Raw genomic sequence first — 22596 nt, forward strand, 5'->3', positions numbered from 1 at the left:
CAACTAAAAAGACAAAAGCATACAAGAAAGACGATATACTAGCCACATAAACTGAAATGAAAGAAAAAACATCACTAAGAAAAGTTGCATTCAAATATGGCGTTCCAGTCTCAACGCTCAAAGATCGCAAAAATAACAACAACAAAGGCTTCAATGGCTCAGGTACAACAACGTACTCTCAAATGAAACAGAATAATTTATGGTGTATGCGTTCCAATTACTTGGTGACTGGGGTTATAGTTTACCGCAAATTAAATCCTAGAATTTGCATGTAACTATCTTAAACGCGAAGATCAACTCCACTTATTCAAAAATGGCAAGCCCGGTAAAGACTGATTTTATGCCTTTATGAAGAGATGGTCATAAGAAATTTCAACAAAAAAAGCGGATAACTTAGCATTTAAAAGAACCGCTTCTTGTACGTCAGAAATAATTAATCTTTATTTTGAATGCTTCTCCAAGCAATATCAACAGACTGGTATAACTTCTGGGTCGCATATTTGGAATTGTGATGAAACAAATTTTTCGGGTGATTAAGGCAAAGCAACCGTAATGTGTCGAAAAGGGACAAGACGTGCATTTAACTTACTGGCAACAAATAAAAATTTCTTATACTGTAAGCAATTGCTGCAACGCCGATGAGCATTTTGTATAACGATTTGTGATATACAAAGCCAAAAGAAATTTTCGTCCTAATTGGGAAAGAGGTGGTCCAGCTGGCACCAAATATTCAATTTCAAAATCAGGTTGGATGGAGCACGATGCATTTAGTGGCAGGTTGGATGGAGCATGATACGTTTAGTGGCTGGAAGAAGTATTTATACCCAAAACTGAGCAAATTGGTCGTATTCACATTTAGTATTCAGTATTAGATGGGCATAAACTCACATAATTTTGGAAGCGGTATTACTGCGTAAAAAACACAATATAATCTTAATTTGTCTACCAGAGCATTCTTCACAGATTCTACAACCATTGGATAGAGTCGTTTATTGTCATGTCAAACAAGCATTGAAAAAAACTCTTACAAAGTATTACAAAGACTCGAAATGTAAGAACTTAAATAAACAAAATTTTCCACCGTTGCTCAAACTGCTGTACAAAAGTGGTAAATGTTTTACTCGCTTGCATTTAATCGCTGGTTTCTAGTATACTGGCTTATTTCAACCTAATAAAAAAAAACACATAAATCATAAGGCATTAACAATCACATAAACAATTAATCCACCTTCAACAATCTTAGCAGCCTCCGCACCACCTATACCATTTTGCTCAGGCACAGCTTCACTATCTTCAACAGCTGTTGCAACACCTACTCCAACTACACACCGATTACCATCTTTCTTAACTACACCAGCTTCAAGTTTTGATAGGTATCAAGCATGTGTTGAGCGTTGCAAAAACAATACCGAGATAGAGTTGAAGCAGTTTTTTCAAGCCAGAAATAAATCGCATGTTAAGAAATCGAAGCAGTGCAACTCGTCAAAACTTGGCGGAAAATGTATTACCGAAGAAAATGTGATGGAGTTCCTCAAACAAAAAGTTGAAGAAAAGGCAACAAAGGAAGCCATGAAAGTTGCTAAACTTAACGCAAAGCGTAGACTCACTATACCATATACTCAAATGGCTGAGCAACCTCAACAAAACAAAAATGAAGAACAAGTACCAGCAGCCAAACGATTAAAAGTTACAAAATATAAAAAGTGTAGAGTACAGTTACACACAGAAATGTTGCAATGCAAGAATTCGATGTGTTGGGAATGGTTGTGGAAAGAAACATGTTTACTAAAAAAATGTGTTGTTGGAACTAAATTTTTTCGTTGCAAAAAATGTAAAAACTTAAATATAGTTTCTTAAATATAAGTTGTGTTAAAAAAAAATAATAAATTTTTTTTTCTTTACTTTTAATACTTTCGATAATTTTATTATTATTTTTTTAACATAGATTTATATTATCTTATTTATATTATATTATGTAGTTTTTTATTACCTATCTAATAAAAAAAAATTAAAAATAAAAAGTTATTTTTTATTGATGTGTGCGATTTGACCCGGTTTTACTCTGTTGAACATCCTTCATTTTTTGTTTGTACGTGGTTTGTAACGTTAATAATTTTTTTTCAAATTCTTTTTCTTGAGCACCTTCAATCTTATTTTTCACCTTCAATTTTCATAACATTCTTCTTCTCCAAAAGTTTTAAACATTCCCACATTTTAATAACATCATCAGTCACTAAAGAAATAAAATCTTTATTCTTTAACTTTATTTAAGACGATTTGTACTTTATTATTTATTTACAAAATTTTAAATCGACAAAAAGATTTTTAGTTAATTCTTTCAACTTGCGAAAGCTTTTGAGGTTATATTAATTTAAAGGAAGTATTTTGAGGTTATATTATTATTAGGTTTTAAAGTTACTACAAAAATATCTTTTTATGACAATATTATGCAAGTTGATTGAAAATGACAGTCATGTTTTATGTAAAAAAAAAAAGGAAAAAAAAAAAGGAAAAAAAAAAAGGAAAAAAAAAAAATTTATTTAAGTATAAACATTTTTAAATTGAAAATAGTTGTTCTTGGGCGGGTCCGGGCGGCATCAAAATCTACATTAGATTAAAAGAAAAATGGTCGAAGTTTATCCATACGTATTCAGATTTTTACAGATAGATACAGAATTTAATAAAAGTTACATTCAAACATGCTATTATTTCCTAGTCTAAGAAGTTATCTTTCTTTGCATTTTTACGGCGTGAAATGTAATTTTATAAAATATTTAACAATAAACTCTGAAAGCCCGATTAATATTCTTCCTATTGATATATAATATATGGAAATTCACTGATGCGGTTTAAGAAATAAAATAAAAGTTCGAAATTATTACTTTTTCACTAAATAATTGTTCTTTAAAAAATGATAACTTTGAGCATCTGCGGGGAAGCGCCAAGTAGTCTAAAAAAAAGTTCTTTCAGAACACAAAAATATGAGTAATTTGCAACAATCTTGCATAATCAGAACTTTTTATATCAGATTTTCGCAAATCTTGAATTAATGCCACTTTTTGATTATTTCAAACCACTGCACAGTGGGCCAGTAGGTGGACAAAATGGGAAAAATTTTAGTTGTCTAATCTTGAAAACCTATTTAATTTTAGTATCTACATATATTAGGAGAAATCTATTGATAATTTATTTATATTAAATCCCTTAGTTACCAGGACTCTAAGCATTTGAATATTGAGATAAAATTAAAAAAAAAAATTATAAATAAGTAATTAACGGTGACATCAACGTTGTGTTATATTTCAATTAAATCTACGTTTTTGAAACAAAAAATTAGTACATGTTATTCTAGATTATATAGAGATAAGAAAAACCAAAGTGTGAAATAAATTTGTCATAGCATGTTATCTCAGTTATACTTTGAAAATCACAGATTAAAAAAAAAATTTCTTAAGAAACTTATTTTTTGCCGCACAATAACTAATAATTACCACAATTTGCCATGTGTGTCTTATATTTATTTGAGTTATATGATGCTTCAATCGAGTTTTAATTGATTGCTCGTCCCCTTAAATCCCCGTTCAGATTTTATGTATGTTTTAACTTGGTTGCTATGGTACTAAATTTTGCATAGCAACAACTCATTTTTACATTAACGTTGTTTTAACAGTATTTTACTTGCGCTAAATGCACAATATTGGGGGTATGTATTAAATTGAGATTCAGAATTCTTATGAGGTTAATTTTTTTTGGTTACTATGGATACCTTACTTTGCATAACATAGCAACAACATATTTTCGGTAGTTGTTAGTAATTTAATTACTAACACTGACAGTAATTTAATTACTTTTAATTTTAATTCTTAACACTTGTAGTAACTTAATTACTAACAAGTATTAGTAGTCCAGGCGGCATATATATTATAACATTTTACTTTTAAATACAAAATACTTGGTACAATAATTATTTAGATATGGTTTTGTTAAACTTAGACATTCATAATTTTCTCCAAAAAAACAATCTTAGTATTTCAAAACAAAATATTACTGAAGATATATTAAAATTTTTTCAGCCAAAATTTGCTGATTTTAAAGACGTTGATTTTAGACATGCTGTTCAACGATTTGTTTACTTGTATAAAAAAAAGTGGAAATCTGCAAACTATACTGTGAAAAATTTTGAAAAGAAGTTTGTGAACTGGCTTAATGAATATTTAATTGACAGAAAAAAAGACAATGAACCAAATGCAAGTAGACGTGGTCGAAAACCAGTTGCATTTGATAATAGTTCTAATAAAACTAAAAAACGGCGTGTATCTTGTTTAATTGAATCTCATTCATCCAATGAATTATTTTTTGCTGCTAATAAAAAATTTAGAGATGAATCTGTTGTTATTGCTGCCAAGAATGTTTTAAATATATCAAATACAGATAAAGCAACTAAATATTCAGCAGACGAAGCACTGGCTTTAATAATTGATGCAAGTCTGACAAAAGCTTCCTATCAATTGATTAGAAGCGGAGCCTTGAAGAAATAATATAACATCTACCCCGCTTACAATGATGTCAGAGATGCAAAATTGAAATGTTATCCTGCAAACATAACAGTGGAGGACTATTCAGCTTCAGTTCCTTTAAAAGATTTAATGACTCATACTTTGCAAAGAATCTGTGCAGTTCAGGAACCAGTGCTAAGGCACTTGATATTGAACGACAAAGCAATAAAAACAATGACACTAACGTGTAAGGCTGGTTTTGATGGTGCTACTGGCCAAAGCATTTATAAACAAGTTTTATCAGAACCCGACATTAGCAGAGATTTAAAGCGTGAAGAATCATTATTTATTACTTGTCTTGTCCCATTGGATTTGACTGGATTTAACAACAGCAACGAAAAGGTGCCTATTTGGAGCAAATCAAAAGTCGTCCTCCACAGCCTATTGTAGACCCATAAGATTTGCATACAAAATGGAATCCAAGGAATCTGTGATTGAAGAAGATCAGTACATTAAAAGTAAGATAGAAAGCTTGGGTATGATTTTATTAGAGGTTTGCGGATCTTCTATTGAAGTGAATTGTATTATTGAACTTACAATGATTGATGGGAAGTTTCAAACAATATTATCTGAAAAAAATAACTCATACCAATGCTGTTCAGTGTGTGGTGTCTCTCCAAAAAATATGAATAGTCTTGATATCCTTAATATAGATTATACTAACAGAGAGTTCAAATATGGTCTTTCCAGTCTTCATGCATGGATTCGATTTTTTGAGATGTTATTGCACATTGCATATAAAAAAGAAACAAGAAAGTGGCAAGCAAGATCTAAAGAACACAAAGAAAAGGCATCTGTAGCTAAACAAAAGATTCAGACTGATTTTATGAACAAAATGGGACTTGTTGTTGATTTCCCTAAAAGTGGTGGTTCTGGAACAAGTAATGATGGCAATACCTCAAGGCGTGCTTTTGCAGCATATGAACAAACAGCTGAAATTCTGGGTATTGACCAAAACCTTATATTCAGATTTTACATTATCTTGGTAACGCTCTCTTCAGGATATGAAATAGACTGCTTAAAGTTCAAGGATTATTGTTTTGACACTTTTAGACTATATGTGTCCCTTTATCCATGGTATTACATGGCTCAATCAGTTCACAAAGTATTGATACATGGACATGACATTATTAAAAGCCTTACATTACCCATCGGACTTATGTCAGAGGAAGCTCAAGAGGCTAGAAATAAAGACTTTAAATCTTATCGCGAAAATTTCAGCCGAAAAACATCCAGAAAAGCAACAAATACTGATCTTATCAATAGACTCCTAGTTTCCAGTGATCCTGTTATTTCATCATTGCGTAAATCAACATCACACCAAACAAATCATAAAGCATTTCTTTCAGATGTTTTACAATTACTTAAACAATCTTCAAACGATATTATTGTTTTATAATTTTTTGATGTAATTTAAAATTGATAACGTTTTCTTGCACTATTTTTTGCTTTTATTATTCCTAAAACATTATTTACCTAAATACTCAATTTTTATTCAATATAGGTGGGTCAAAAATCCGATAAGATATTCAAATATCAAGTTACCACTTTGTAACTAAGGAAAGTATCCGGTAACTAAGCAATATAAGTATCCATAACAACTAAATTTAAAAAATTATCACTTTTGTAAGAAGTGTGATCTCATATTGGTACTCATGCCAAATTTAGTGAATATAGCACTTATAAAATATCTGCAGATAACAAAAGTAGGTTGTTGCTAAGCAAAATAAAGGTATCCATAGCAACGAAATAAAAAAATATTACCTTCATAAAAAGCGCAGACATCATATTAGTACTCATACTAATTTTAGTGAATATAGCTCTAATATTAAATTAGTTATGAATTTTGTCCAGTAAAAGTGCATTCTGGCCCACTGTGCACTGTGTCTTGAAGTGACTTGTCAAACAACAACGGACTCGAACAACTCTTCTACTACTAGCTGTGTCTCTTTTTTGTGTTTGTTGCATATTTGTATATACTTATTAATTATAACTAGCAGAAAGCAACCCGTTATACGGGTTGCTTTCTTATGGGTTACGGTCGGTCTATTACTTAATTTATAGTGGCTGTTTTCCACAATTTAAAGTTGCGAAACCTTAATTAATACCCTGTAAGAAAAACGCTTTCAAATTAAAAAATTAAACAATCTGTATAATTAAAATAAATTATTTTCAAATTATTTAATGTTATTTGAGTAATTTACAACTGACATAGGTCATATCAGTGTATGGCAGAACCCTTTTCCTAGACATTACTAAGTTCAATACATTACGTTTTTAGTTACTGACACAAAATAATATCACTTCATCATGCTTTAAATTGACGAAAAATTTAAGCAAAATTCTTGTTATATTTTTTATAACATGAACTTTAATTAATAAGATTAATATGAAGTGAACGTAAATTATACATGAGTTAGTAAATTTTTGGTATCCCCTTGATACATGTTTCTCTAAAAAAGGAAATTGTTTTTAAAACGTTAAATGCACACAACTAAATAAATTTATTATAAATAACTAAGCAATTGAGTACAAATACGTTTCAAACAAATAAAAGTTAATTTACGATCAAATTTGTTGCGTATAACAAATTGTAAAAAATATGTAAACTTTGATCTTTTGTAATGCATTAATGCGTCATATGACAAACCTAAAATAAAAATTGTAACAGATAAGTAGACATAATAGAAAAAAAACCAAAAAAAACTGAAAAACAATTTACCTGCTTTTCGGTAGCCTGTTGTCATACCTAAACTGCTGTCATGATGCAGCTTGTCGGTGTTGTTTTATGACGTTATTTCACATTGGCTTTTAGTAAACTTTAGTTAAATTTAAAAGACATTACAATAGATTTAAAATATTTTAATTATAAAGCAAAAAAACAAATGCTTCAAGGAGCCAAACTAAAAACATTTAAGATCGAATAAAGATATAAATAAATTGCATTTATATAGCTAAATAGTTTTGGCTTAAAGTAAATTTTAAAAGCAGTGTTTTCAATAAATTAAACTACCAATTAATTATTTTTAAGACATAGAACGTAGCATCATATCACATTATAGGCGGGTAGCGAAATAGACTAAACAGGTGTGCGTAGCGGGCAAAAATTCGCATAAAACTACGCGTTTTAAATCTAATATGCGGTTCATATAATAGATGAACTGATGTATACAAAAACATATTTTAATAAAAATTAATAAAACTGCAACAATTTTTTATAATAATATAATATAATATATTGTTTAAAAATGATTACAATTTATATAAAGTAATTAATTTCTAAAAATTATTTTTAAAACTAATTAACTTATTTAAAACTAATATTTTTGTACTGTGTGGTACTTAAAAAAAAATTCTCCTTTATGAAGAGGCACTTTGCAAAACTCGCACATAAAGCACGTTAAACTTTTTTTTTTATGTGTAGCACAGACCCGACATTATTTTTGAGGGTGTTTTTTTTAGGCCATCAATTGTAACTATTTTCACAATTTTATGTTTTTTGGCATCCAATAGTCTGTGTGGTAAATCACTTCTTGTGGCTGTAGATGCAGACGTACTTGGTACTGGATCATCCAAATTATCAATAGCTTTACCACTTATCCAATCTTTGGCAACATCGAGTAGAAAGTTTTAATAACTTTTTTTTGAGTTGTTATTTAAAGTTTTGAATACTCTGAATGCATTAAATAGAGCGCCATTTAACATGAACATGACTGTCCTCTTTGTGCATTTTTTTGTGCGCCTTACGATTGAGTAATATGACAAGTATTGGTCAGCGCGGTCGACACCTTTAATATACTTATTATAATCGACAACACATATCGGCTTCCAAATTTTCTGCTTGGTATTCCAGTCAACATTTGCGCTTTCGACAATACTTGCGGAATGAATTGTTATCATTCTTTCGGGTATTTTTGATTGCCAGCTATGCAATAGAATGTCTTTTCGGCGACGGAACATGGATTCGCCTTTTTTTAAATTTGCATTTTTTAGGCATTCAGGAAGGCCTCTATTCTTGCGTATCGTACCGCAGCTTCGAAATTTGCGTTGCAACAAGACATCGCTTGTTTCGACACTATTATAGTAATTGTCCATGTAGACATGGTGCCACAAGCTTTCGTATGGCTGCAAAAGTTGCAGAACTGTCTCTTGGAGACGACTGCCATCACCAGCATATATTTTGAAATTGCAAATATATCCACTCTTTGCTTCACAGACCATTCGTATGAGCAGCCCATATTTGTGGATTTTAGATGCGTTGTACACTTTGAATGATAATCGACATCGCCACGGCATAATACTTTCGTCTAATGATAATTCTCGTTGCGGCTTATAAACATTCTCAAATTTAGGTAAGAAATATTCTATAATTGGACGAATTTTTTTAAGCCAGTCTCTTTCATTTTGATCGTTTGAATTGTTGGAAAAATGCCAAGAATACCACATTTGGCGAAAACGATCACGACTCATTACTTCCGCAAAAATTGGGGTTGCAATTGCTCTTTCTGTTGACCAATATTCATCCCTGGTATCTTTGCAAACTTTGCCCAGAAGAAGTAATCCCAACATTTTTTTTTTAATTCTACCGAAGAAAAGTCTTTCCATTATATACTTTTTGCTCTGTCCTTAAACCTGTCAATATTTTGTTGATGGTAACGATTAGTTTCTTCGGCCATGTAATCGAATAAATCATCTCCTATAAAAAGTTGAACAACTTCAGCTACACTTTTTGAACCACAACAACGCCACTTTGTCCTAAAAATTGTTCTATAATTGGAGGATTGTCATATTCTGACCACTCCACTTCTTCATTCTCACTTTCTTCAGAATCGCTTGACGGTATGGGTAAAGTCCTACGTCTTCTAGGATGAAAAAAGTCCTCATCACTTTCACACTCGCTTTCAACTTCTGCAATATCGGCATCACTTGCAATTTGCGATAAATTGTCTGCGTAAACTTCACTGTCACTACCACTATCAGAATCCATTTTTTGCAACAAAAATTTTTGTAATAAAAAAATATTTAAAAAAAGATGTTCGATCGTCAAAAGCTCAATAAAAACTGTGTGAAATATTTTTAAAATATCCGTTTAACATTCCTTAATTAATGAATGCTTATATAAAAGGGAAAACGATTAGAGATTGCTTCGTCTATGCATATAAATTATGAGCAATCGGAATGTAAACAATAACATAACAAAATTGATTTTTTCGTTATCTTTGTTATATAAACATATGTTAAAGAAATTACTTAGAAGAGTCTAAACAAAAAAGTACGAGCTAGTCTTATCAGTTTCATATGTAAACCAATCGAGTAAAATTACTTTGTGCCGCTTTTAAAGTAAATTCATTCAAACGGGTAAAAATACCCGACCCGCTAATAGACAGCAATCCGCAAAGCAGGTATTTTTACCCGCCCCGCTTGTAACGCGATATTATGATGATTGGGTAATGAATTAATTTAACTATATTTAAGTTTAATTGGTGAAAAACAAATAAAATTTTAATTAAAAAAGACAAAAACAAACAAAATATACAACAATATATAATTAAAAAAAATTACAAATTAAAAAAAAAATAATTATAAAATTAAAAAAAAAAAAATCACTGAAGAAAAATCGGCAACTCTCTCCGAGAGAGGCCCCGAATGTTGAGAGCGATATTGATATTGCTCAAATGTTAACGACTCTAAAATTACAAATAGAAGGATATAATAAAAATTAAAAATATTTGCAATTTTTTTTAATCAAAATATAAAGCATAACCTCACCATTTTCACAGGATGAAGAGGATGCTATAAATAATAATGATAAAAAAAAAGTAAATTAAAAAGGGTTAAACTTGTGAAAAATTTAATTTTAATAAAAATATGAGTAAAATGCGAACAGTTTAAAAATGTCATATTTATATTAAATAATTCTTTCACCTATTGCACATATTTCTCCATAAAAAATATATAAAATTTAAAACACAGCCTTACCAGTTATGCTTCCAGAGACATTGCTTCCAGACACTAAAGACATTCTACCAGACACTAAAGACAAAAAATATACCTCAGAATAATTGATAGAATAATATTTACATATAAATAAATATATAATTATAATTTTTTTTTTACCTATTCCCCTCATTTCTTCTATGAAGTTGTCTAAAGTAAGAAAAAAGACAACTGAAGTTAAAACTAACAAAACTAAACTAAAATTAACTATAAACTAAACCAAAACTATAAACTAAACTAAACTTTAAATTTTAATATCTGCACCTCAGATAAGGTAGACAAGAAGACAAAGGTCGGTTATCCAGGTTTTTTTGAAAATGAGTTATGTATGAGACCTTTTTAATTTTTTCAGTATCTACATAGGTATAAAGACTGTTTTCCTACAACAATGTGAAACAAAGTTTGGTCAATATAAAGGGTTTGGTGTCCCACAATGTTCAAAGAAAAAAGGTCTGTAATTCAAAAATGACTTTTCACTTTTTTTATTTAACTTTTCATTTTTTTCAAAATTATATTTTATGTGCCTTAATACAAATTAAATAAAACACAAAAAAACAAACATAAATTTAACCATCAAGAATAAGCCAATGAAGACTATTTTGATTTTTTGACATTTTGATTTTTTTTTAGAATTGTTAATCCTTTTGTACTTGGAAACAGATTCTATAGTTACATTTTCGATAAATGTTTATATTAACTGCCATGTCAACATAGGTAACTATAAATAGGTAAGTCGATTATGGGTTTGTATGTGGTATTTTTTTTTTGTTTTGTTTATTTTTTTGTAATTATGGTATCATAATTCCATTTTTTTTTTCTTCAAGATTTACGATTGATGCATTTATACGATTTATAAAAATAAACCTGATTTCCTTTTATTGTAAATTGTAAATTTTATTGTAACGTAACCTTTAAAAGCCAATTTAAAACATTTTTGGGAGCTAAATGTGATAGTACATTGTAAGTATAAATGTGATAGTATAGTAAAAAAAACTATTTTAAGATTTTTTGGCTCATAAAATGGCTTTAAGACTTAATTGGTTGCGGTTAAACCGCAATAAATAACGATTATAAGGCTATATGGCCCAGACGGAATATGCGACATAAATATCAAATTTTTATTTTATAATGTATTGTATTTTACGTCTGATGACGATCTGTGCTAAAACTGGTCGAAATATCATTAAAAAAAAAATTAGTATGATGCTGTTTTGATGTTTCATAACTTATTATATATTTTTACTTCAAGAAATGTCGCTCAAAAACTTAAATATCAAATTTGTATTTTACCCATTCACAAAAAATGGAGTTAAGACAAATTGGTTCTTATGTCCAGTATGTCTCATATGTGCAGTAAACATATCTGTTTACTGCACATATTAATAAATAAACTAATTGTTGCGTAATGAGTTAGACGCATTGATGAATCTTAGGCATTGATTAAAATTGATGATTTATTTATAAATAGATGAGTTATTTTTTTTGCTTTTATTGGTTTTAGTGCTTTTATTGCTTAGACACAGAATTGAAGACTGAAATAAGTCAGTGTTTTTGCTATTAGATAATTTTTAATAGGAATTTGTTTATTTGTACTGTAACTGGAATTTTTTTTACTTAAGTACTTAAGCTTAAGTAACTTCCAGTTAACCGCAACCAATTAAGTCTTAAAGCCATTTTATGAGCCAAAAAATCTTAAAATAGTTTTTTTTACTATACTATCACATTTATACTTACAATGTACTATCACATTTAGCTCCCAAAAATGTTTTAAATTGGCTTTTAAAGGTTATGTTACAATAAAATTTACAATTTACAATAAAAGGAAATCAGGTTTATTTTTATAAATCGTATAAATGCATCAATCGTAAATCTTGAAGAATTAAGATATTAATTGCATTTTTAGCAAAATGTTGTCTTGGCTTTTAGTAAATAAATAAAAGCAGTAAGTTCCAATAATGAAACTACCAATTATTCATTTTTAACAATAGACACCAACATGAAGGTAAGCCAAGCAGTCTATCAACACAAAACATGACAACAATAACACATAACAATAGAATATTTACAGCCTTGATCCTAAAATCCAGCGAGAATAACAAACCAAAATAAAATATGAAAGACAAAATTAGAAAACCAATTTTAAGTTAACTACATTTATCTTTTTACTAAACATATAAATACATAAAAGTATATTTGCTTTTATAATCAATATTAGTTATTCAATTACTTCAAATTTAGGACATTAAAACCCCCTAGATTTAAAGATCAAGGTTGCATACTCTCTCATACACATTATGCTAAACATTAACAGACATTATGTGTTTCCAAAATAATTAAAAAAAGGCTAGACAACACAACCTATCTCTAAAGCAGTAACACCGCCAGGCACTAAATGCTGCCAAGTCACACCTCTGCTATAAGTACATCGCTTGGCTGGCAAGGTTATCAATCTTGCTCAACATAATGCCAAGTCACACCACTTTGAAAACGTGGAAACAACATAACTTTAACATATATACAATTATAAACAAATATGGTTTAATATAACACATATAAACACAATTTATAACAATATTAAATGACAGATATATTTATCAAAAACTATGAAAAAAAAAATTAAAATAATAAATAAAGTTATACATACAAATGTGCTCACAACCTACAAACTGTAAATTTTCGAAATGAAAATCTAAAGACTATAAATTAAGAACATTAGAAAATATATAATTATTTGTGTAACACTTTCCACTGACCATACCTTGAATGAGATATTTATCAATTTTGAAAAACAAACTATTAAATGCACTAGTTCTTGAACATGCAACATATAGTTGACCATGAGAGAGACACGGTTTTTTGAAATATACCCCAACTCTATCAAATGTTTGACCTTGACTTTTATTAATTGTCATTGAATAAGCCAATCTGACAGGAAACTGACGACGTTTCAGAACAAAAGGTAATTAGAATCTGATGAAGCCAACTGAATTCGAAGAACAAAAACCCGTTTACCACCGGAAACACCTGTCAAAACCTCTGCATCAATATAATTATTTTGAAGAGCACAAACTTTCATTCTAAGTAGCATAATTACACAACCAATTTTCAATTTTAAACAATGAGGTGGCATACCTGAAGGAATTAAGCTGTTCAAAAACTCAACAGGAAAGTTATTTCTTTTATTAAAATCATCAGTATCAATTTGATCAGCACTTAAATAAATTTTGAACTCACCCGGCAAACATTCAAGCACTTCTTCATTGATTGATAATGAATCAACATTAGTTGGTGTTAAAATCACGCGATTAGAATAATCATTTTGATCAGCATCTCCAAAAATCTTTTCAACAATCAATTCATTTTCTCTAATAATGCACTGATTTGGTATTTCAATGCATCCTTTAAAAGGATCCTCCTCTTTGACAGGTATAGTTCCATTCCCAAGTTTTAGTGGCCATTGGGAAAATTCACCTTCCCCATTTTGCCCATTCCCCATTATTTCTCATATTTTCAGTTAATGCAAACTTCTGCACCCATTGCCATTGTAAAGAACATTTTATACACAATTCTACTATTTCAGCTGGTTGTCCTCTTTTCACAACAGGCAGAATTTGCCTGAAGTCACCGCCAAAAAGAATGATTTTTCCTCCGAACGGAAAGTTGTTATTGCAAATTCCTTTTAATAACCTATCAATTGCATTTAAGGCATGTTCAGGTACCATGGATGTTTCATCAAGCAAAAACAAACTAACTTGTCTTAAAAAATGCCTATGTATAGAGTTAGGAGTTACATTACATGTGCTATTATCCAATATTGGAACAGGAGGTTTAAATAAGCCATGTAATGTAGTTCCATTTGTAAGAAGAGTTGCTGCTATGCCAGTCCATGCAGCTGTAGCAGATTTAAAGCCCCTACTTATGGTTTCAGCAATCAAATAATTATAAGTAAAGGTTTTTCCACTACCAGCTGGTCCATCCATGAAAAAAAATCTAGAATGTTGATTTTCTACACTTGGTTGCTCATTCAGTGCAGCAAGGATAGCATTACATACATTTAATTGATTGACATTAAGCAACAGTCTCATTCAGTTGGCTTCGTCAATAGATTGTTGAACATTTTCATCAAAATTTTCTAGATTTAGGCGCATAAACTCATCAATAACAGGCAGATTGTAATCAGCCAGCGTTTTACCACTTTGATTTATAATCTTTTCACTTTGATGAAGAGTAGCTTATTCAGCTATTAGAAGTGGGACTGAGTGGTGAATGAAATCTTCCATCATAAAAGCTTTGTATGTATTCCAGAGATGCAAAGGATTGTCAGGTTGACAAAAGGTCAAAATAATTGAAAACAACTGTCTCATTTGCTTTGGCATATATGTTAGCTGTTGTAATTTACCAGAGTAGTAGTTGTAAAATTTTATTATTTCATGTTAGCTTTTACAAAATAATTAATGCTGGTACATCATGATTCCAAAATATTTATAGCAAAATCATGTAGTAAACAGCGCTAAAGACAAAAAATCAAATTGAGATAAAACAAATTGTATATATGGCAAAATAATTTGTATTGGCTTTTAGTGAATGATTAAAGGCAGCGATTTTTGATAAAATTACCTATTTACCATTTTTAACAATAAACACCAACATGAAGATAAGCCAAATATTTATTAACTCAAAAGATAACAAAAACACATTACAGCAACAACACACAACAATAGCACACACCATAAGTTAATATAATATGTTTATAACAGTAAGTAAGATAACATTCTTATTTAACAGAACATAAGTAACAACATTAAGCAAAATGTTATTAAAATACATTATTATGTACTTTTTGACACTAAAGACTATCATGTAACCCTCTGTTATATATACATCACTTGGCTGGCAAAGTTGACAAATCTTACTCTACACGTTTACAAAGTCACGGCACTTTGAAACAACATAATATAAACATATGTACCAACTTTAAACACAATAAATGTGTTTAAATATGTATATAAGGTTAAATATATACCTTATATACATATTTAAACACATTTTTAAAAACAGTTATATAACATATATTGACACATACACAAACAATAAAAAACACTTTACATTATTATAAAAACACATTGATAAAACAACTGTAAAGCATAAATTACCAGATACACATACATATCAAAAAAGCATAAATGCAAACAATAAACGTGTACAAACAAAAATTTTAAAAATGACGCAAGAAAATTTAAAAAGATTCAAAATAAACAAAATATATATTGACAAACAATACTCCTTACCTTTTTTTTTTCAACTGTAATCCTCATAACAAAATTTAATCTTTACATATAATAATATGTGACATGCCATATCAGTGTTGGCACAAAATTTTAATTTAATTTTTCTAAATTTTCTAAAAAAGAACAAAAATAGTTAATAGTATCACAGAAATTTTAAAGTAGTAATAACCATTTTATGGAAATAGCATTAGTATAACTTTAAAAAACATCCATACCCCTAACATCCATACCCCTAACATCCATACAAATAATTTCCTTCAATTAGTCAAAGATACCGTTCATTGAAAATTACTCCAGTTTTAAATTTTTGCTGTTGTTCATTATTAACTTTTGTTACTTCTATTATAATACTCATAATTTGATCTATATATTACTCCATAGTATATAAATTATCTATATTATATATATATATATTTTGACTACATGTTTGTTTTATGATTATATATATGTGCATACTTATGTATGGATATATTTATATGTATATGTATGTATATATATGTGTGTGTAGATATGTATGTATATATTTATATGTATATACAAGTTTTATCTTGTCATATATATCTTATTTTATCACTTATATTTATCTTATTTATCTTATTATATCACTTATATTTATACTATAGCAGTATAGTTACATTATAAATCTTATTTATATTTTAAACTTATATACTTATAGTTATACTTTACTCTATAATCTTAGATTATTTAGACTTATTATTTAAATATAAAGATTATTTATACAGTATCATAATGCTTATATAGTATTTATATTATATCTATTATATTATTTATCATTATCTGATTCTTATAAGTTACTATATTTTATAACACAATTATTTAATACATTATTTCTGTTTGAATATATAAGTTTCAAAAGGGTTACATTCTTTACTTTTCATCAAAATCTCACACACAGTATTGCATCGGGTTCACTAGTATCTGTAATTAAAATATAGACTAAAATTTGATACCAATAATACAATAAAACTTGTATAAAATAAAAGTATAAAAGTCATAAATAAAAATATAAAATTCTGTAAATAAAATATATAACTCTTAAATTAAAAATAAAAATATAAAACTCAAAATTAAAAATAGAAATAAAAACCTAATAAAAATACAAATATAAATTTAGTTCAACCAAGTACCCTTTTCTCATCTTCATTATCCTAAATGCTGAAGTGAATAATATGGTTGTTAAATCTCCTTGTTGTGTTTGTTATAAAACCGTAACATGCAATCAAAAAGCTATACAGTGCGACTCTTGCAATAAGTGGATCCACATTAGGTGTAATAATGTTGATAAAAAATTCTACAACTCTTTGATGACTGAAACTGGCTATTGGTACTGTTTTAATTGCTTAAATAACACTCTACCATACTCTTCCCTTACAGATAAGGATTTTAAGGTCACTATAAATGGTGCAAACACTTCTACTCATAATTTATTTTATGACACTTCATCTAACCTAAATAATCTTTTTCAAAATAAACTTGACAATTATAATATTAATTGTAAATACTATGATACAACAGAGTATAACAAGTATTGATTCAAAAACCTATTTACATGTAAATATATCATCCCTGACATATTACCTTGATGATCTAAAACTTCTGCTTTCCCTTATGAATAATAAACCTAATATCATTGCTATATCTGAAACTCGCTTAAATCGTAACATAACACTTAGAACTGGTATTGCTTTTAATGGCTATGTCTTTGAACATACTGATTCACATTCTAATAAAGGAGGAACTATTATATATATAAAATCTGAATTAAATTATAACTTAAAATCTGACCTCATAATCCAGAACAACAAAGAACTAGAATCAACCTTTATTGAAATTTTACTGCCATCAGAAAAAAATATTAATGTAGGTTGCATTTATCGCCACCCATGTATGAGCACTAGTGAGTTTAATATCACTTATATACAAACCTTACTTGACAAGTTATCACTAGAGAATAAAAATATAGTTCTTTTAGGAGACTTCAACATTAATCTTTTAAAATATGATTCCTGCAATGATGTTTCTAACTTTCTAGATCTTATGTGCTCTTTCTCCCTCTTCCCATTAATTACTCAATAAACCAGAATTACCCCAAAATCGAAGACTCTCATAGATAATATATTTGTAAACTTTCACACTCCAAATACTAAATCAGGCAACCTAACAGTTTGTCTTGCTGACCATCTTGTTCAGCCCATATCCTTTCCATCCAAGAACTTAAAACAGTCTCATTTTAAATTATATCGTAGATGTTTTAAAAATTTTGACGAAAAAAGTTTTTTAAAAGACCTTAAAGAAACTGATTGGCTTCCAATAAACCATTTAAACTACTGTGTTCATAACTCTACTTCAAAGTTCTTGGATGCACTTAAAAGATTACTTGATAATCACGCCCCTTTTAAAATGTCAACCAAAAAAGCTAATAAATCTTTATCAAAGCCATGGATTACTAATGGAATCATTATGTCAATACAAATTAAAAATAAGTTGCACAAGAAGTTTATAAAATGTAAAAATGAGAATTTAAAGCTACAATACTTTCAAAAATTCAAATATTACAGAAATCAAATTAGTAACCTACTGCGATACTCAAAAAAATCATATTATTCAACCTACTTTAATAAAAACTTAAATAACCTTAAAAATATCTGGAAAGGAATAAGGAGTATTATTTATATTAAATCAAAGATCAACAATAATATAGATAGTTTAAATATCAATAATAAAACTATAACTAACAAGAAAATAATTGCAAACACTTTTAATGATTACTTCTCTTCAATTGCAGATAAACTTTCTAAAGAAATTATGCCTCCTAGATTTCACTTCAGCCACTATTTGAAAAATCAAAATCCTGATACTTTTTTTATATCTCCAGTTACTCCTCAAGAAGTAAATGACTATATTTCCCTCATGAATCCAAAAAAAAGCACCGGTCCCAATAGCATTCCTTCAAAAATAATGACCTTAGCATCTCAAGAATTGAGCTTCCCCTTGAGTATTATAATAAATCAATCTTTTCAATCAGGGATATTCCCTGACTTATTAAAAGTTGCAGATGTTGTTCCAATTTTTAAAAGCGGCTGTAAACAAGATCCATGTAACTATCAGCCTATATCCTTACTCTCAAATATAGGTAAACTAATTGAAAAATTTATGTATAACAGGCTGCTCAGCTTTTTAAATCGATCAGATAGCTTATATAGTCTGCAATTTGGATTCCGAAAGAAACACTCTACTAACCAAGCACTCATAGATATAACTGAAACCATACGTGAGGCTTTGGATCAAAAGCAATTTGCTGGTGGAGTATTTGTTGACCTGCAAAAAGCTTTTGATACTGTCAACCATGAAATTTTATTATCAAAACTGTATCATTATGGTGTAAGGGGAATTGCACTGAACTGGTTTAAGTCATATCTAAACCATCGTTTACAAAGTGTTACTATTGGTAATATCTCATCCACTACTAAGTTTACATCTATAGGTGTTCCTCAGGGTTCAACTCTGGGTCCGCTTCTTTTCCTTATCTACATAAATGATTTAAACACTTGTATTAAATACTCAAAGGTGTATCATTTTGCTGATGACACTAACCTTCTGATTGAAGATAAGTCTTTAAAAAAGCTAAATAAGTACCTAAATTATGACCTAGCATCACTGGTTCAATGGCTGCGATCAAACAAAATATCTTTGAATGTCAAAAAAACTGAATTAGTTCTATTTAAATCTCAAGGCAAAAAAATTACCAAAAAACTTAATTTTAGAATTAGTGGTCAAAAACTAAATATTGTAGATAAAGTAAAATATCTGGCCATATTATTAGATGAAAATCTTTTGTTCATTCAACAAATTAAGTCCATATCAAACAAATTAAGTCGAGCAAATGGAATGCTTAACAAATTAAGGCATTTTGTGAATTACGAAACCCTTGTGAATATTTGGCATGCTATTTTTAACTCCCACCTACGCTATGGTTGTCAGATATGGGGACAAAGTCCATCTATTTATAAAAAAAACCTTATAAATCTCCAGAATAAATCTTTAAGAATAATTCACTTTCAACCTAACAGTTTTAGTTCTGACATACTGTATAATCTTTCTAAAATTTTAAAGCTTGACAAACTTATCTACTTATCAAACTGTGTTCTTGTATGGGACATTGTCCACCATAATACGCCTAGCTGCTTCACTAGCTATTTTAAATTCACAAATGATGTTCATAGTTATAAACTTAGGTCTGTCTCTTATTGTAGTCTTTCTATGCCTTTAAAACAAACACACAAGTATGGCATCAAGTCAATCAAGTATCAATCAATTTTATGTTGGAACTCTCTTCCTGTTGAAACTAAAAAAATATTCTCCAAAATATCAAATAGAAATGTCTTTATAACCCATGTAAACAAATTTATCTTCAGTAAAAATTATCAATGAACTATCAGTTATGCAATCACCCCCTAGTTATTCTCTATAACTAAATTTTTAATATAATAAAAGTAACATAGAAATAAATAAAAATAACTCATAAATAAAAGTAAAAATAAGAATAAAAATATAAAACCAAAAATAGAAATAAAAATATAAAACTCATAAAATAAAAATAAAATAGAATTAAAAACACAAAACTAAAAATAAAACATAAAAGTATATAAATGTTCATTTAGTCACAATCAAGTACCCTCATTTTCATCATCCTGTAAAGTTATATGGCTCTAAAATTTGTGGCACTACTAAACCATATAACATCTAATAAATAAACAATAAACTATTTTCTATGCAATCGTCCCGCTTAATTCTCTATAACAATTTTTTTTTATTTTTTTTAATTTTTTTTATCTATTACTTTAATTCATATTCAATTTTTCTGTTTGAAAAATGCTGGATCACAACAAAACTCCTATGACTTCTACTTCTTTGACGCTTCTTCTTTTCTTTCCATCTTTTTACTGTTATATTTTTTGTTATTGATATTGTTATGATTTTTATATTTTTTATTTATTTTTTTTTTTTGCATTATCCTTATGATAATCACTATAATATATATAGATAAATATATAGAATATATATTTATCTATATATATTATGGTGATTATCATAAAACTATATTATAATAAAATATATACCTATATATAGTAAAATATATAGATAGTACTTATTATATTACTGTATTTAATATTATTATTACTATTTATTACTATCATTATTACTATTTATTTTTATTTATTTTTTATTACTTATTATTATTATCATTATTATTATGCTATATTTATACCATCATAGGTCTTTACGCGTCATCAGTTTATAACTGTTTGTAAATATCCCGCACGATTGTATATATATACAGTTATTATTAAAGTGAAAATATATTGATTTGATTTGATTTTGATTTGATTTCCTTCTAAAAAATAAAATAATAAAACTGCTAAAAGAAAAGCTAAAACAAACAAAATATAAACGATTTAAAAAATTTAAATCCTTTCTACATATAATCCTTGCTACTTCACCTAATAAAAATTTAAATCCTTTCTACTTTATCTAATAAAAATATATATACAACTATTCTATATACTTACTTCAATTATAATATGATCTTAACGGTGATTAACAATTATAATATAATCTTAACGGTGATCTTAGTATGATTCTTCTTTTTGTAGTATATCTAAACACGAAAGGTAATTGCCGGCAGTGCCGGGGGTTAATTGCCGGCAGGAAGTATTGAAGTATCAATTTTCGATTAATATGCGTAAAAAAGTATTAAATTCTTCGCATACTTTAATTTTCAAAAAAGGCACAACTTGCTTTTAAAATTAAATACTTTAAATTTTCAACATTCTTGTTAATATAAATGCTACATTATTTTTTTTTAATAAAATTTGGCATGCACATTTGATATCTGATCAACAACTAATCAAAAAAAATTTTTAAGAAAAGTTATTTCAATAAAAGCGGTGTAACTATAAAAAAAAACTATTCAAAAACAAAGTTAAACTCTTCTACTTTTTTAAAAATATCAGTGTTGATATAAAATTCTAAAAAATACCACAACAAAATATATCCTTACAACTGAAACACTAAGCACGCTTTGATAAAATGGTTAAAGATTTTTATTACATAATTGGTGCCGTAACTCATTGAATACGCACATACCTACATCAGTAAGACTTTTAAGATTGCTGCATACGAAACCTTCAGTTGATGTAGCGTCACTTCCTTGCAGCTGTGGGCTATAAGATAGTCAATGTACTAAAGCCAATTAATGTTCTACAATTCACTATATCGAATGAGGGTTTGGCATGGGGCAGCAAGTCTCCATTGATGAGAGCGCAATAAGTAAAAAAAAAAAAGTTGTTTTAAGATGTAGCTTTACCATTAGAATATTCTACAAATTTATGCTGGTCTTTACCATCTACAAGAACATATTTTATAAAAGAGTATTTTTGATAAAATTAATCATTTTTAAATACAAAAGGTTAATACAGTTTTATTCAAAATCACCACTAAATATGAGAGGTTTTTTAAGTTGGTGATTGGCGTATGGGTAATATTTTAATGCACTCTAGTAGCTAAAACAATAACCTGCAAAAGTTCAACTTTTAGTTTTTGTGACAATTTGAAATCAGAACACCAACATATTTTTCAAAGTAATTAAAATTAATAAAAACATATATATATATATATATATATATATATATATATATATATATATATATATATATATATATATATATATATAT

At 28.4% G+C, this 22596-nt stretch overlaps 1 pseudogene; it reads right to left on the bottom strand.

Annotated features, from left to right (window-relative positions):
* Positions 1 to 7896: 7896 nt before the first annotated feature.
* On the bottom strand, positions 7897 to 16468 carry LOC136091547 (piggyBac transposable element-derived protein 4-like; annotated as a pseudogene).
* Between the last annotated feature and the right edge of the window lie 6128 nt (positions 16469 to 22596).

Source organism: Hydra vulgaris, chromosome 15 (genome assembly GCF_038396675.1).
Source record: "Hydra vulgaris chromosome 15, alternate assembly HydraT2T_AEP".
Taxonomy (NCBI): domain Eukaryota; kingdom Metazoa; phylum Cnidaria; class Hydrozoa; order Anthoathecata; family Hydridae; genus Hydra; species Hydra vulgaris.